Source organism: Chaetura pelagica, unplaced genomic scaffold (genome assembly GCF_000747805.2).
Source record: "Chaetura pelagica isolate M959 unplaced genomic scaffold, ChaPel_1.0 scaffold534, whole genome shotgun sequence".
NCBI lineage: Eukaryota > Metazoa > Chordata > Aves > Apodiformes > Apodidae > Chaetura > Chaetura pelagica.
Genome location: NW_009953065.1, coordinates 1,039,725 through 1,053,983, shown reverse-complemented (window position 1 = coordinate 1,053,983; position 14,259 = coordinate 1,039,725). Strand labels below are relative to the sequence as shown.

At 40.9% G+C, this 14,259-nt stretch overlaps 1 protein-coding gene across 1 annotated transcript in view; it reads right to left on the bottom strand.

The window, feature by feature from the left end:
• Positions 1-14,259, bottom strand: part of CPNE8 (copine VIII) — a 107,833-nt gene that overhangs the window by 69,967 nt on the left and 23,607 nt on the right. The window lies entirely within an intron of this gene.

The following is a 14,259-nucleotide window of genomic DNA, read 5'->3' as shown; positions in this document are numbered from 1 at the left end:
ATACACCAAAATTAGGAATTTTCTAAGTATCTACAAAGCACTTAGGAGTAAGTAGCAAGAACTAATTTCTTTGATGTGCAATGCAGTTCCAATATCCTAGTCACACTTCAGCCAACTGAATCTGTTCTGTATGAACAGATGAGGAGACTCAAGTTAACAGTAAGTCTAGCAAATCAGGACTGACCAGAAAATCATTCTCAGAGTATTTACCTACATTTCACCACTAAAAAAAAATAATAATTTAATTTAAATTTATCAGACAAAGCAGGAAGATGGGATGCCATTGAACACAGACCAAAAAAAGAGCTAATAAGCTTAGGCACGAAGTTTAAATTAGGTATTAAACTTAATCAACAGCAAAAATGCAGCAGTTATGTAAAACATGGTTCTAGACATCACAGTAGAACACAAATTGAATGCAAGTCAGGAATCTTGTCCCTTTGGGAAAAAAAAGCATAGTGGAATACTTAAACAAAAATACCACTTTACAGTAATTTGTTTTCACAATACTGGTAAACAATTCAAGCAATAATGTTGTGGGCACTCCAATATCTTGCAGCCTCTAACAGACATGGAGCCTCTAGAGTCCAGTGGAAACAGAAATAATCAGAAGTCTATAGAATATATCAATGAGAAAAACGCTGCTGCAAATTGAAGCTGATCTCCATGTAGACAGAGCAAGCAGAAACCAGTTTAACCCTAAACTGAATCTTCTGCACTGCATCTTTCATTGTTGTGGCCAGGTGTGACGTGAAATCTCCACCACTGAAGGTCTTTAAGAACATGTTAGGTAGCTACAAGTCTTAATAAATTATTTAACCCTACCCTGGAGCAAAAAGAGGACTAAAAAGAACCAGTTTACAGTCCTTTACAGCTTATTATTCTTAATAATTAGTACAGCCTCTTCAAAGGTCACCATTTATTACTCTCATTCAGATCTAAATCTCATTATTTTTGTACTACTGAACAGTGCTGAAAAGCACATTAATAATTTTGTTCAATACAGATATTCTAAGCAATCCACTTAGATTTCAACAAGGAAATGATAATCTACGTACTGCCAAGTCCACATTTCAGAACAAGCAACATGAACATAAGCTGCCTGTGAAAGAACATTGGGTGCATCTGTTTTATTTACTTTAGCCACAGTTGGCACTAGCATTAAAATTGGGATTTGTGAATGAATGTAAAGTCTGCACATGCTACTTCTTCAGAAATTCTCTAATCAGTTCAAAAGTAGGATTTCTATATATGCATTTAATTATGCTCAGAGAGACTGTATTCCATCATAACAAAAAATGTGCAAATATAAATTGAAATTACAACAAACCCAGGAAAATCCATTATTCCAAGTCTGCATTTGACAATCACCACTTCAAACTGCACTAAAAGACAGTAAATTCTGCAATATCAGAATTGCTAATCCAAAATGAAAATTGCCTCCTATTACTCTTTAATTATGCATACTTAGATATGCCATTAATTCATAGTAATTAGAATCAGGTTTATTATTCCAAAATTAATTGCTGTAAAAATCTAGAATTAGGGTCATATGAAAGAAATAGTACATTGGGTTTTGGGCCAGGCCTCCTATGCTCAGCATTAGGATTCCAGGCATTTTTAATTCCTATGCATATATAACACACAATGACCTTGTAATTGGTATATTAGTGTTTATGACTGCAGAGTAAGATTAAACCAATTTAATGACTCAGTTTATACTGTGCTAAGGTGCTATGAGTTTTAAATATATTTCCTACTCTTTAAGTTTGCTCCTTTTTCCTCTATTTTCCCATGTACATCAGATCACAAAGACTGACCATACTAGGTACGGTAAAGCTACGTCTATCCTAATACTCTTCTTCTAGCAGCAGCAAAAAGTAGGTATCAGGGGAACAACATAAGAATCATAGAATCACAGAATCCTATGAGTTGGAAGGGACCTCGAAAGATCATCTAGTCCAACCCCCCTGCCAGAGCAGGATCACCCAGAGCACATCACACAGGAACGTGTCCAGGTGGGTTTTGAATATCTCCAGTGAAGGAGACTCCACAACCTCCCTGGGCAGCCTGTTCCAGTGCTCTGTCACTCTTACAATAAATTCTTTTTTTCGGATATTCACCTTGAACCTCCTATGCTCCAATTTGCACCCATTACCCCTTGTCCTATCACTGCTCATCACTGAGAAAAGCCTAACTCCATCTCCCTGACACTCACCCCTTACATATTTGTAAACATTGATGAGGTCACCCCTCAGTCTCCTTTTCTCCAAGCTAAAGAGACCCAGCTCCCTCAGCCTCTCCTCATAAGGGAGATGTTCCACTCCCTTCATCATCTTTGTGTCTCTGCGCTGGACTCTTTCAAGCAGTTCCCTGTCCTTCTTGAACTGAGGGGCCCAGAACTGGACACAATACTCCAGATGTGGCCTCACCCATGCGGAATAGAGGGGGAGGAGAACCTCTCTTGACCGACTAACCACACCCTTTCTAATACACCCCAGGATGCCATTGGCCTTCTTCGCCACAAGGGCACATTGCTGGCTCATGGTCATCCTCCTGTCTACCAGGATCCCCAGGTCTCTTTCACCTACACTACTCTCCAGCAGGTCAGCCCCCAACCTGTACTGGGACATGGTGTTGTTCTTCCCCAAACGCAAAACTCTACACTTCCCCTTGTTGAATTTCATCAGGTTTCTCCCTGCCCAACTCTCCAGCCTGTCTAAGTCTCTCTGAATGGCAGCACAGCCTTCTGGTGTGTCAGCCACTCCTCCCAGTTTAGTGTCATCAGCAAACTTGAGCAAGGTAAGAATCTGTAATACTTCCTGAGAATGTTCCTGGTCACCAACCATTTGCTGCTGAGGGATTTCCTGAATTAAAAACATTTCTACATAGAAACTCTACATAGAGAGTATCCCTGAAAGGATTGTAAGGGCTGAGATAGCAAAGTTCAGAATTGTCATGCACACCATTAAGTGTCATTAATTCATAGTTTTGAACTAATACAGCCTGTAATATCCTCAATTCAACCCTTCACACATTTTCCCATTACAAAAATGATGTATTCAGCAAAGTTTGCAGACGTGCCTGATCTCCCAAATCATTAATAACCTACCTAATTGGTAACATAAGAATGTAACAAGCTGTTCAAGCGATACAGCCAGAAGGAACTTCAGGCTAGTGCCAACAGAAGGGGTGAGGGGGGAGTGGGGAATCAAAGTCTGATTTGTCCACTAAATACTAAAACAACTCAAGAGGTTGCTCAACTTCACTTATGCATTTTAATTTAGGGAGCAAACAATCAAAATTCTCTTTTAAATGTAAGAAACTGGCATGGCACATAAGCACAGGACAATCTGCCTACCGCTTTGTTTCAAAAATTGTTTTAGAATAGAATATTTCAGTTGGAAGGGACCTATGGTGGTGATCTAGGTGCCTGACCACTTCAGGGCTGAACAAAACTAAAAGCATGTTATTAAGCGTATTGTCCAAATGGCTCTTAAACACCGGCTTGGGGCATCAACCACCACTGCAGGAAGCCTGTTCCAGTGTTTGGCCACCCCCTCAGTAAATAAATGCTTCCTAATGTCCAGTATTTTGTACTAGGTTTAATGTAAAAACAACTCCTGAGTCAGCTACTGCAAGATTCACTGATCTAGTTAGCAGTAGCTAACCAGAAACCATTACAGCATATGCTGCTTTGTACAACCTCACGTACTACAGGTATGTTGACAAAGACTGACCTACGTTAGAAAGTAACATTTACTCACCTTGTTCACATATACTTTGATTCCAATTTGACTTTATTTTAATGATCGATATCTGAACTTCCTGCTCTGTATTTTATTATTTTAAAGTTAACCCTCTGTTAAACTCGACTGCTAAGCAGAAGTAAATCCAGATCCCTTTCCAGAAATAAGAGAATTATGGCACTGAACAATAGACCACAGTAACTACAGAACTGAAGAGTTTAAAATTTATTTTTCTAGTTTCAAAACCAAAATGACTGTTCACATGTCTGCAAAAATCATAGAATCACAGAATCATAGGGGTGGGAAGGGACCTCTGAAGATCAAGCCCAACTCCCCTGCTGCAGCAGGAACACTTAGGGCAGATCACAAAGGAATGCATCCATACGGGTCTTGAAAGTCTTCAAGGAAGGAGACTCCACAACCTCCCTGGGAAGCTGCCTACCGCTTTGTTTCAAAAATTGTTTTAGAATAGAATATTTCAGTTGGAAGGGACCTATGGTGGTGATCTAGGTGCCTGACCACTTCAGGGCTGAACAAAACTAAAAGCATGTTATTAAGCGTATTGTCCAAATGGCTCTTAAACACCGGCTTGGGGCATCAACCACCACTGCAGGAAGCCTGTTCCAGTGTTTGGCCACCCCCTCAGTAAATAAATGCTTCCTAATGTCCAGTATTTTGTACTAGGTTTAATGTAAAAACAACTCCTGAGTCAGCTACTGCAAGATTCACTGATCTAGTTAGCAGTAGCTAACCAGAAACCATTACAGCATATGCTGCTTTGTACAACCTCACGTACTACAGGTATGTTGACAAAGACTGACCTACGTTAGAAAGTAACATTTACTCACCTTGTTCACATATACTTTGATTCCAATTTGACTTTATTTTAATGATCGATATCTGAACTTCCTGCTCTGTATTTTATTATTTTAAAGTTAACCCTCTGTTAAACTCGACTGCTAAGCAGAAGTAAATCCAGATCCCTTTCCAGAAATAAGAGAATTATGGCACTGAACAATAGACCACAGTAACTACAGAACTGAAGAGTTTAAAATTTATTTTTCTAGTTTCAAAACCAAAATGACTGTTCACATGTCTGCAAAAATCATAGAATCACAGAATCATAGGGGTGGGAAGGGACCTCTGAAGATCAAGCCCAACTCCCCTGCTGCAGCAGGAACACTTAGGGCAGATCACACAGGAATGCATCCATACGGGTCTTGAAAGTCTTCAAGGAAGGAGACTCCACAACCTCCCTGGGAAGCCTGTTCCAGTGCTCTGTAACCCTCACAATATAGCTTTCCTCGTGTTGAGATGGAACTTCCTGTTTTGTAGCTTGGTGCAGTTTCCCCTCATCCTATCCATCCTACCCTGGCCCATTCTTGCCATCCACTCTTCAGGTATTTCTAGACATTAACAAGGTCCCCTCTTAGTCTTCTCAAGACTTAACAGCCCCAAGTCTCTCAGCCTTTCCTTGTATGACAGATGTTCCAGTCCCATAATTATCCTCATAGCCCTTTCCACTATATCCCTGTCCCTCTTGAACTGGGGAGCCCAGAACTGGAAAAAGTACTCCAGATGTGGTCTTACGAGGGCAGAGTAGAGGGGAAGGAGAACCTCCTTTGATCTGCTGGCCACACTGTTCTTAATACATCCCAAGATACTATTGGCTCTCTTGGCCACAAGAGCACATTACTGTCCCGTGGATAACTTGTTCACCAGGACCCCAAGGTCCTTCTCCATGAGGCTGCTTTCAAGCAGGTCAACCCCTAATCTGTACTGGTGCATGGTGTTTTTTCTCCCCAAATACTTGTTTATAGTTTGCTTTCAACTGCTCTGAAATACTTAATGATAAAAATGTGCCTTTCTTCAGATGAATTTTTCAGAATCTCTTCAAGTGCCAAGGTTTTGTCTCTCTATATTACACTTGGCACATACAAAGATTCCTTGGTTGTGAAAGAAAGCATTCAGCAGTTTGCAACACAAAAGTAAATGACCTGTGCAAAATTATGTTAATTTTTAGAAAACATACATTCTCATTGTATTATATTCTCATATAAGCATACACACTACTTTCTCACAGTACACTTGTTACCACTCTGTGGGAAGAGGAACTGTCCTTAGCTCATTAAACAAATGCATTTCTATTTCCCTCACTTAATGCTGGGCCCATATGCCTTTTTCAAGGACTCTAAAAAAAAAAAAAAAAAAGAGGCAAAAAGCAAAGCATCTCCCCACTTTCTGCTATGCAGCATAGTGTCCTTTGTACTATTCATTGTAACATAGCTGTATTACATCCAAGTTGTCTATGTCCCTCATCCTTAACGGATATTACTGGACTTGCAACGGTCAGTCCTAGGTAAGACGATGTGAAGGGCTTACCTGAGTGAAGAGTTAACTTCTTGTAATTTCACAAAAACTTCTCAGTTGTGAGAACTAGCTTAAGTAGTCACCCTTCCCTAGCTGTTTACTCTTTCCTTCTGTATTCTGTCAGAACACAATAAAAAGCCAGCTATTAGACTTCAGATCTCCAGACTGAAAATGCCCTGGACCTAAAAGTAGATTAGACAATTTTTCAGAATTTTATCTTCTTGTTCAAAATAAATAGTTCTCTTAGGAAAGGCTTACAGGTGGCTCTTCTGACTAAAAGGCAATTAGGATGACCTCTTCCTTTTCTGTTCAGATTGTCTCCACTCTTTGGGGCACTAGAAGGACTGAAAGCAAGGGAAGAAAGCAAACATCTCTTTCATATGCAAGCTTAAGGAAACGCCCACAATACCTCTTCAGAACTATTTGATTCTTCTTGTTTACAAGAAGATGAATACATTTTCAGGCTCCCAGAAACTTTTGTTGTCAATTTAAACACACATTAGTTCAAAAGATATTCTCTTAAGGGGAGGAAAAAAAAAAAAAAAAAGAGGATGAGAAAGGTTAGACCAGCAGTGCTTCCATGAGTTTTAGACAAACCACAGAAAAGTCTACTCTGACTAGATGTACACAAACAGTTTTAGGATAAAACCCTCTACTAAAACTGCTAACTACTCCTGGATGTTGAAAAAAACAAAGCCAAAAACAAGCAAACAAAGGAATTGCCAAGTTTATTTACTTAAACATAGCAATAGTTTTGTAGCAATTCTGAGGAAACAGAAATGAAGTACTGGATTATGAAGATACTCTTGCAGATGAAGGAGACCTGAACACTAACTAGGACTGCTCCAGTCCCAATTATTGATATCACAAACTGGTTGAACTCTGCTTCAATTTCATCCCTATTATTATTTGAAACCAACAGAATGAACCATCTACATTTCTGTTCCTGAGGCTGGGCAGGTAAACAGCCTCTGGCTTTCAGCTGCTAGTGATGTATCCTGGGGATGGCACCTAAGGATTGCTGGCAGTCGAAAGACCTGTTCAATCTAGTGTCAATTCACTAGTCCTTTCCAGGTACTTCCACGAATCCATCCAGATCCATGGATATGCAGTCCTATTTTTGATCCAATTTCTTTAGGAACATATATTTAAAACAGTGCTCCATTACTGTATAACAATATATAAAACAGATTGGATTTGCAGTTGTTCTGAAGCAATTCTTTAAAAGGTACACATCAAAGAAGTAATTCAGAAACTAAACATACACCATCAATGTAATAATACTCCTGATCCTTTCTCAGGCACTGCAGGGGTGTTGGGGGGGCACTGCTTAGGTGGGAAGAGAAAGAAAATTAGGAAAATAATACTACTGCAGAAAGTCTTAATAAAACACTTGAAGTTCTTACATACTTCCTAGTACCTAGTCCTTTTCCTGCTGTCAGGCTCTCTTTTATACCACCCTTCTGAGGCCTGAGATTGTTGGTTTCAGTTGTGAGAGTATTAAAGGGAGCCAACCCTCAGTGTCCCACACCCTGCCTGGAGAGAAGCATGAATTTTACGGTGGTGGCAGAGGTGGAGCAGGTGCTCTCTAGAAGGATTATGATGTTCCTTCCTCCCCACTCTGAGGACCCCCACCTGGGCTATTTTCTCAATATGCTCTTACATCTCACTTCATTGGTCTACAGCTCCATTTTACTGTACATAATGTGTATTACATCTGCTTGAAACTTACTCTTTCAGCTCTTTTGGTTTTGCCCAGCTCCCAGCCTGCACTTCTTCACCAGCCACTGGAGACCTCTTCACAGCACTGGAGTCTCCAGTGGCATCCCAAGGCCCCTCTTTTCAGCCTCTGCTCCTGCTCCTCCACCTTGCATCCTGTGTTCCCACTTGCAAGGATCTATGGCACCACACTGATGCTCCTCTGCACTGCACTGTGCTGTGAGGGTCACAAATACATTGTTCTACACAGAATAACTACTTGCTAACTACTACTACCTGTAGAAAAAAAAAAATAAATTATACCACACAACTACACAGACAACCCAAAGTCAAACTAACTAAGCAGCAGCCACCTGGTAATTAAAAAAACCAACACTGGGCCTGTTTGCAGCTAAGCAAACTCAAACGAAGCTCCATGTCGGCAAAAACAAGTTTAGACAAAACCTGACAAGTCCTGAGACTTTGCACAGTTAGTATGAAACCTGGGGCCTGTTCCCAGCAATTGCAAGACAGAATTTACAGGACAACATATCTGCCTCTAGAAACCACGTGGCTGCATGTTTCAAGTTCAAACAATATAGACACTTAGGTGAAAACCACACTGTGTAGGCTATCAGCAATCCATCTCCATGACTATTTTGATGGACACTGTCACCCATTTGTATTTTTTCTCCCAAGACACTAGCTTTTATCAGCTGAAGCTAGCCGACTGTCTAAGCAGTTTTATTTCAAAGAAAAAAACATATAATCAACTTTTGTTGTTGGTCACATATAGCCACTTCACAGACATTAATCCAACCTGGACACACATACACAAAGAATGCAAAAAAATGACAACCAGACTTACAATCAGAATTAATTTTATATTCTGTATTTTTAATCTGCAGAGTTACAGGATCAAATAATTTGTCATGGATATCTCTTTTATCATTGTATTTTTCTGCAACAGGGATTTCTAACAAATTATTAAAATTTCCTAAAAAACCAGGAGGTAAGTATACCTCCTGGCAAGAAAAGCAGTCTTGCCAGAAATCAATGCTTAGGACAATCTAAGATATAATTAACCATACTTTTGGGTACCACAACCACTATAAAGTGGCTGGTTAAGACCTTCAGACTGCCAAACAAAAGGAAAGGCAAAAATTCTGAAGTGGTACGTGTTATTCCTCTGTGCAAGAAAAGTGAAATTAAATTATCCTCCTTACTAAGAAAAGGAGTTGCTTAATTCCATTCAGCTCATTCATTAATATTAGATTTCTGTACAAACTGTGAAGCAGCACAGAACTGATCCAAACCAGGCATGGGCAACCAATTGTATTTCTGTTGAATTTATGCTGCCTTCGCACACATTATTCCTGGTGTGGGAATAGAGCCAGTGTAGAGCCTATCCAGCATAAAATCAGACTGATGAGGACATACTGCCTGCTTGAACACAAAGCCTAGCAAAGGAATACTATCATAACAACTTTCTGTAGAAAAGTGATCCTGCATTGTGTCAATATTTTTACAAAACTGTAACCATCTTTCAGATAACCATGTCATCTTTGATACATTACTAGAAGTAATAGAAGTGATCAAACTACAGCTTCACCTTCCTATAGATTAAAAAATTACTCTCAATAAGATAATTCAGATTGATAACTCCTCATTCAGTAAATAAGCATAAAAATGAGGCATAATGAAACTCTTGGCCTTTTTTGTAAGATAAGGTTCCATTAAGCTTGTGTCTTGATCAGGAGACTAGAGGAAAAAAAACAGCTACGTCAGATCACACAGTAACTATGTGGAGCATAAATGACCCTTACAAAATCACAACACAAAGAGAAAAAAACACACCTTGAAAGCCCATTGAACTACATTGAACCTCAGATGTCCACACACAGCACAAACTTCAAGATAAACATCATCTACTTGTGTTCTCAGCATTAAATATGCTAGTTCAGCCAACTACAAATAACTGCACTGATAGTAGGGAAGATGGGAACGGAATATGAAGTTTTTCCAAGATTTAACTACATTGGAATCAGAGTATCACCAGGGAGGGAAATACAGGATGAGACACATGACCTGAAGCTCACCTCAAGCTCACATGGGACCACAGGTTTATGCACACAGATGGTAAGTGAAGGCTCAAGTCTGGACACAGGCCTACAGTCAGCATTGTCTTGGGTTAGAGTGGCTGGGGCACAGGGGTGGCTCCACTGAGAAACTGGTGGTAGCTCCCCTGGCTCCAACTGCAACCCCACCTCTGGCCAAGGCCAAGCTGATTAGGGAAGCTGGATGAGGCTCTGCGAGTAATATAATCAAGAAGGGGTAAATGAAAATGCAAAAAGACCTGCAGGGCAGAGAAGAGAGGAAGGTGAAAGCAAAACCAGACCGGAGATACCAAGGTTGGGGAATAAGGAAGGGGAGCAGGTGCCCAAGCAGAGATTTTCCTGCAACTCATGGTGAAATGACAGCCTGTCACCCTGCAAGCAACGGGGGAGCGCGATGAAGGAGTTTGTGAAGGACCACGGCGGGGCAGACGTGGATCTGCAGCTGCGGAGGACCAGGCAAGGTGACTGTCCCCAAAGCAAGCTGTGACTGTGAGAAGCTGACTCCGGAGCAGTCTGTTCCTGATGGACTGTACCTTCTGGCTGGACAGGTTAATTAAAAACTCTCTCCCATGGGAGGGACCCTGCAATGGAGCTGGGGAAGAATGTGAGGAGCCCTCCCCCTGAGGAGGAAGGAATAGCAGAATCAATGTGTGATAAACTGATCCTAAACCCCCACTCCCCGTCCCCCTGTGCTGCTGAGGGGAAGACAAGAGTGAAGTAATTTGGGCCCGGGAAGAAGGAAAGGGTGGGAGGAAGGTATTTAAGATCAGGTCTTGCTCCCTCTCTTGTTCTGCTATCTTTTTTTTTTTTTTTTTCTCCCCAGGTCGAGTCTGTCTGTTTTGCCCATGACCATATCTGGAAAGCAAAAATGTCCCTGCTCTTGTCTCAATTAATGAGCTTTTAGTTGTATTTTCTCCTCCAATCCCACAGTTGGGGGTCAGTCAGCCAAGGCCTGGTTGCTTCAGGCTGGGACTAAACTGCAACAAGTGCAAATACCCTTTAGAGAAAGAGAAAACTTTGGACTGTAAGAGAGTAGTGGAGTAAAAGATAAAGAGCAGCCTGTGTTCTCTCCTCCACAATGACTGGAGAGCCAACATTGTGATTCTTAACCCCATGACAATTATGCAAAATTACACCAGACCACAAGAAATTAAGATTGCATACCAGGTGACAGTGAAATTTTCATCAGGCCATAGATGCTCTTCAGGCCACATGGAGCAGCTACATGGTGGAGAAGGAGATAGCTACCAGAACAACTGTTCCAGACAATAGTGGACTATTACCAACATCAGAGGACCCTCTGGGATGACACAAATTTAAGTTGTTCTGCCATGTTAAATATGGCTTTTGCACCAAAGAATACAGATTCCTGATTAAAAAAACTCAGATGTTTGGAAATCTACATCTTACAAGAGTCATAAAAAAATTGTGAGCTTTTTGTTTGATAGGCACTGAGTAGTAATAACTAGAAAGAATTAATTTCTAGCTTTTCTAGCATTTGTAAATCTACAGCCAATGCTGGAACTCAATAAGCCCTGGAAATAAAATGAAGCACTCAGGACCTGAGAGAAGTGGTGTCAAAATCCCATTGTAACCTTTCAAACAAAGTTTTGTTTGCATCCCAAAAGGCCTGCCTGAGAGGATAGAGACAAAGATGATGGCTGCACATGGCCTAGGGTCTACATGTACAACAACTGAGGGCAAGTGGGTGGAGGTCCACTCCAGCTGCTCAGTGTTATGACTCAATCACACTTCATCATCCTTGCCAAGTGAGGAAATTAGGCCTTGGGAGCCTGACTGACTCCAACTTTCTCCTGTCGGCTGGCCTGCCCAACACTGGATCCAGGACTGATGATTTTCTGTTATCTGTTTCTCTATCTTTTCTTCTCCTATTCTCTCTCTCCCTAAAATTATTAAGTAACACAAGGCCTAACCATGATTTTTTTCTCAGGTTGTGCAGCTTGAACATTCATGCATTGTTACTCTTGTGATCTAAATAATCAGCCCTTATGATTGTATAGCCTGAGATAATAATTGAAGTATCAGTATTCCTTCTATAGCTTTAATTAAGCCTAATATTCAAATTACAGGCCTTGAGTGTTGTTTCACCTTAATGGACTCAAGGGGTATCGGATGGTCGAGCATTTCCTTGGACTGGGACATTTTAATCACTCTCCCTGGTAGGGCCAGGTCTGAGACTAAGGCTGGATCCAGCCACACCCAGGCTCCTCTCTGGGAAGGAGATAAGAAAGCAAGGAGGTCCAATCTGAATCTCCCTGGGTTGCCCTACCTGGGTCATGACATTTGTCCCTGAAGCTGTAACAGGCTGGCTTGCAGAATAAGAAGAGTGCAATGCCATCTGCATAGTACTGGAACCTGGCTGATGCGGTAACACTGACAGTATGGGCATGCAGAGCAAATTAACTTGGGAAGTGATGACAGACGAACCATAGAGAATTAAACACTAAGTGAAGAGAAGCTGTATTCTTACTGAATATGAAGAAAGAATACTGTCACGTATTCATTTTGTGCCACAAACAGCTTGTATTTGCCTCACTGACCATCAGGTTACAACTGGACAAACTGGAAGAAGCTACCATAGTTTCTGTAATAAAAACATGGAAAAAAAAGGAAGAAAAAAAAATCTAGGAAGAAAGAATAGTTATACCAGTTATCAGCTGATAACTGTTGGTATAAACTAGTTGGCTCTACAGCTCTTCAGATATCAACAGAAAGCTGATGTCATGACCCAAACTATTAAAAAAGCATTTCTCTCTGGGTGTTAAGGAATACACAACTGCTAATTATTAAAGAATTTTCAGCATTCTCTGAACTTTGCAGTTTGCTCTTGCTATATTTCACAATTTTGTTTAAAACTACTTCTCAAGAGCTTTAGCCAATGAATGTGTTTACAGATGAATTACAAATGTGTTAACCATTAATCTCTTTCATAATTCACTTGACACTCACGTTTTTAAGCACTACTTTGTAATCAAAAGCTGTCATTCCAGCACATAAAGAAGAAAGGAATCACTATGGAAATTCCCATCCTTCTGCATTTGACATTGAGACACATCAGGATGGGAGGCGATTTTTTTCAACAAGGAAATAAAAATTTTTTAAAAAGCAGTGGTTTTGGAGACAGCTACAGAGAAATAACTTGTAAACTATATACTGGAATTAGTTACAAGAAAGGTAACTACAGTCAGTATTGATTGACAATGTCATATACCTATGTTTCTCTGTAACTATCTGATGGATTCTCAAATCACTGTAAAACTAAGGTTTGAACAAAACATTGCAGGTATATACCAGCAACACTTGGAATGAAGGAGACTCCCAGTAGTGGGAGAAGTGGGTCAAATTCAGCATAAATGTTCTGACATCAGTAATTTTGTCAGGTTATTCAAAGAACCTAGAAGTAAGACTAAAGGTCCTGGATTGCTTTTACACATAGCAGCACACACTTCATGGGACTGGGATTTTCTGTGGCTGTTGCCAGCAAACTTTGCAGAGACAGGCAGTAAGTGTGTTCATATATATCAGCCTAGTTTCAGTATTACGAATTCAATCTTGCTCTATTTCTCATCGGCTCAGCCTTCTTTTGAAGCACACCCTTGAAAGAACATCAAATCATACTTAATCTACTTAGGAAAGAGAGGGAGTGGTCTGACAATTTAAGTTTAGAGCACTGTTGTTCTGTCCTCAAGGAAGCAAGTCCTGGGCAACTACGTTAGAAAAATGGAGCAACGATCTGTAGCACAAACTTTGTCTCATTTCCCATCAGGAAACAACACTATTATTATCCACTGGAAGCTGCCAACTCTGCTGGTGAAAGGCACCAGTGATCTGCAACTACTGGCGAATACTTAAGGAAGCTGTGTAGCCTGAATATAAAAAGCCCACACATAAAAAACACGTTTAGACCTCTAATGGGAAATGATCTGTGGTTCAAGGGAGAAAGCCGGGTTTCTGAAATATCGATACACAAACCGCGGCCAAATAAATGTCAAGGAATAAAACTGTGCACACGGGGTTTTGTGTTACGGGTCGGCATGTTTGTAACTTACTGGCAACAGCGTCACGATAAAACATGACGAGCTAACACGTCCGGTTTCGTAATAGTTTAGTAAGGACACAAACCATCTATGAAAGGAATATCCCGGACAGGAGTTTCCCCCGTCCCCACCCGAGGAGCCCGGGACAGCTCCAGAAGTTCAACACCTGCTGGGGAACACGGTTCGCGCCCACGAGGGTGCGGGCACTGCCTCCCGGGCCGGAGGGGCACGGGCAGCACTTCGAGCGGCAGCAGCAACAGCAGCAGC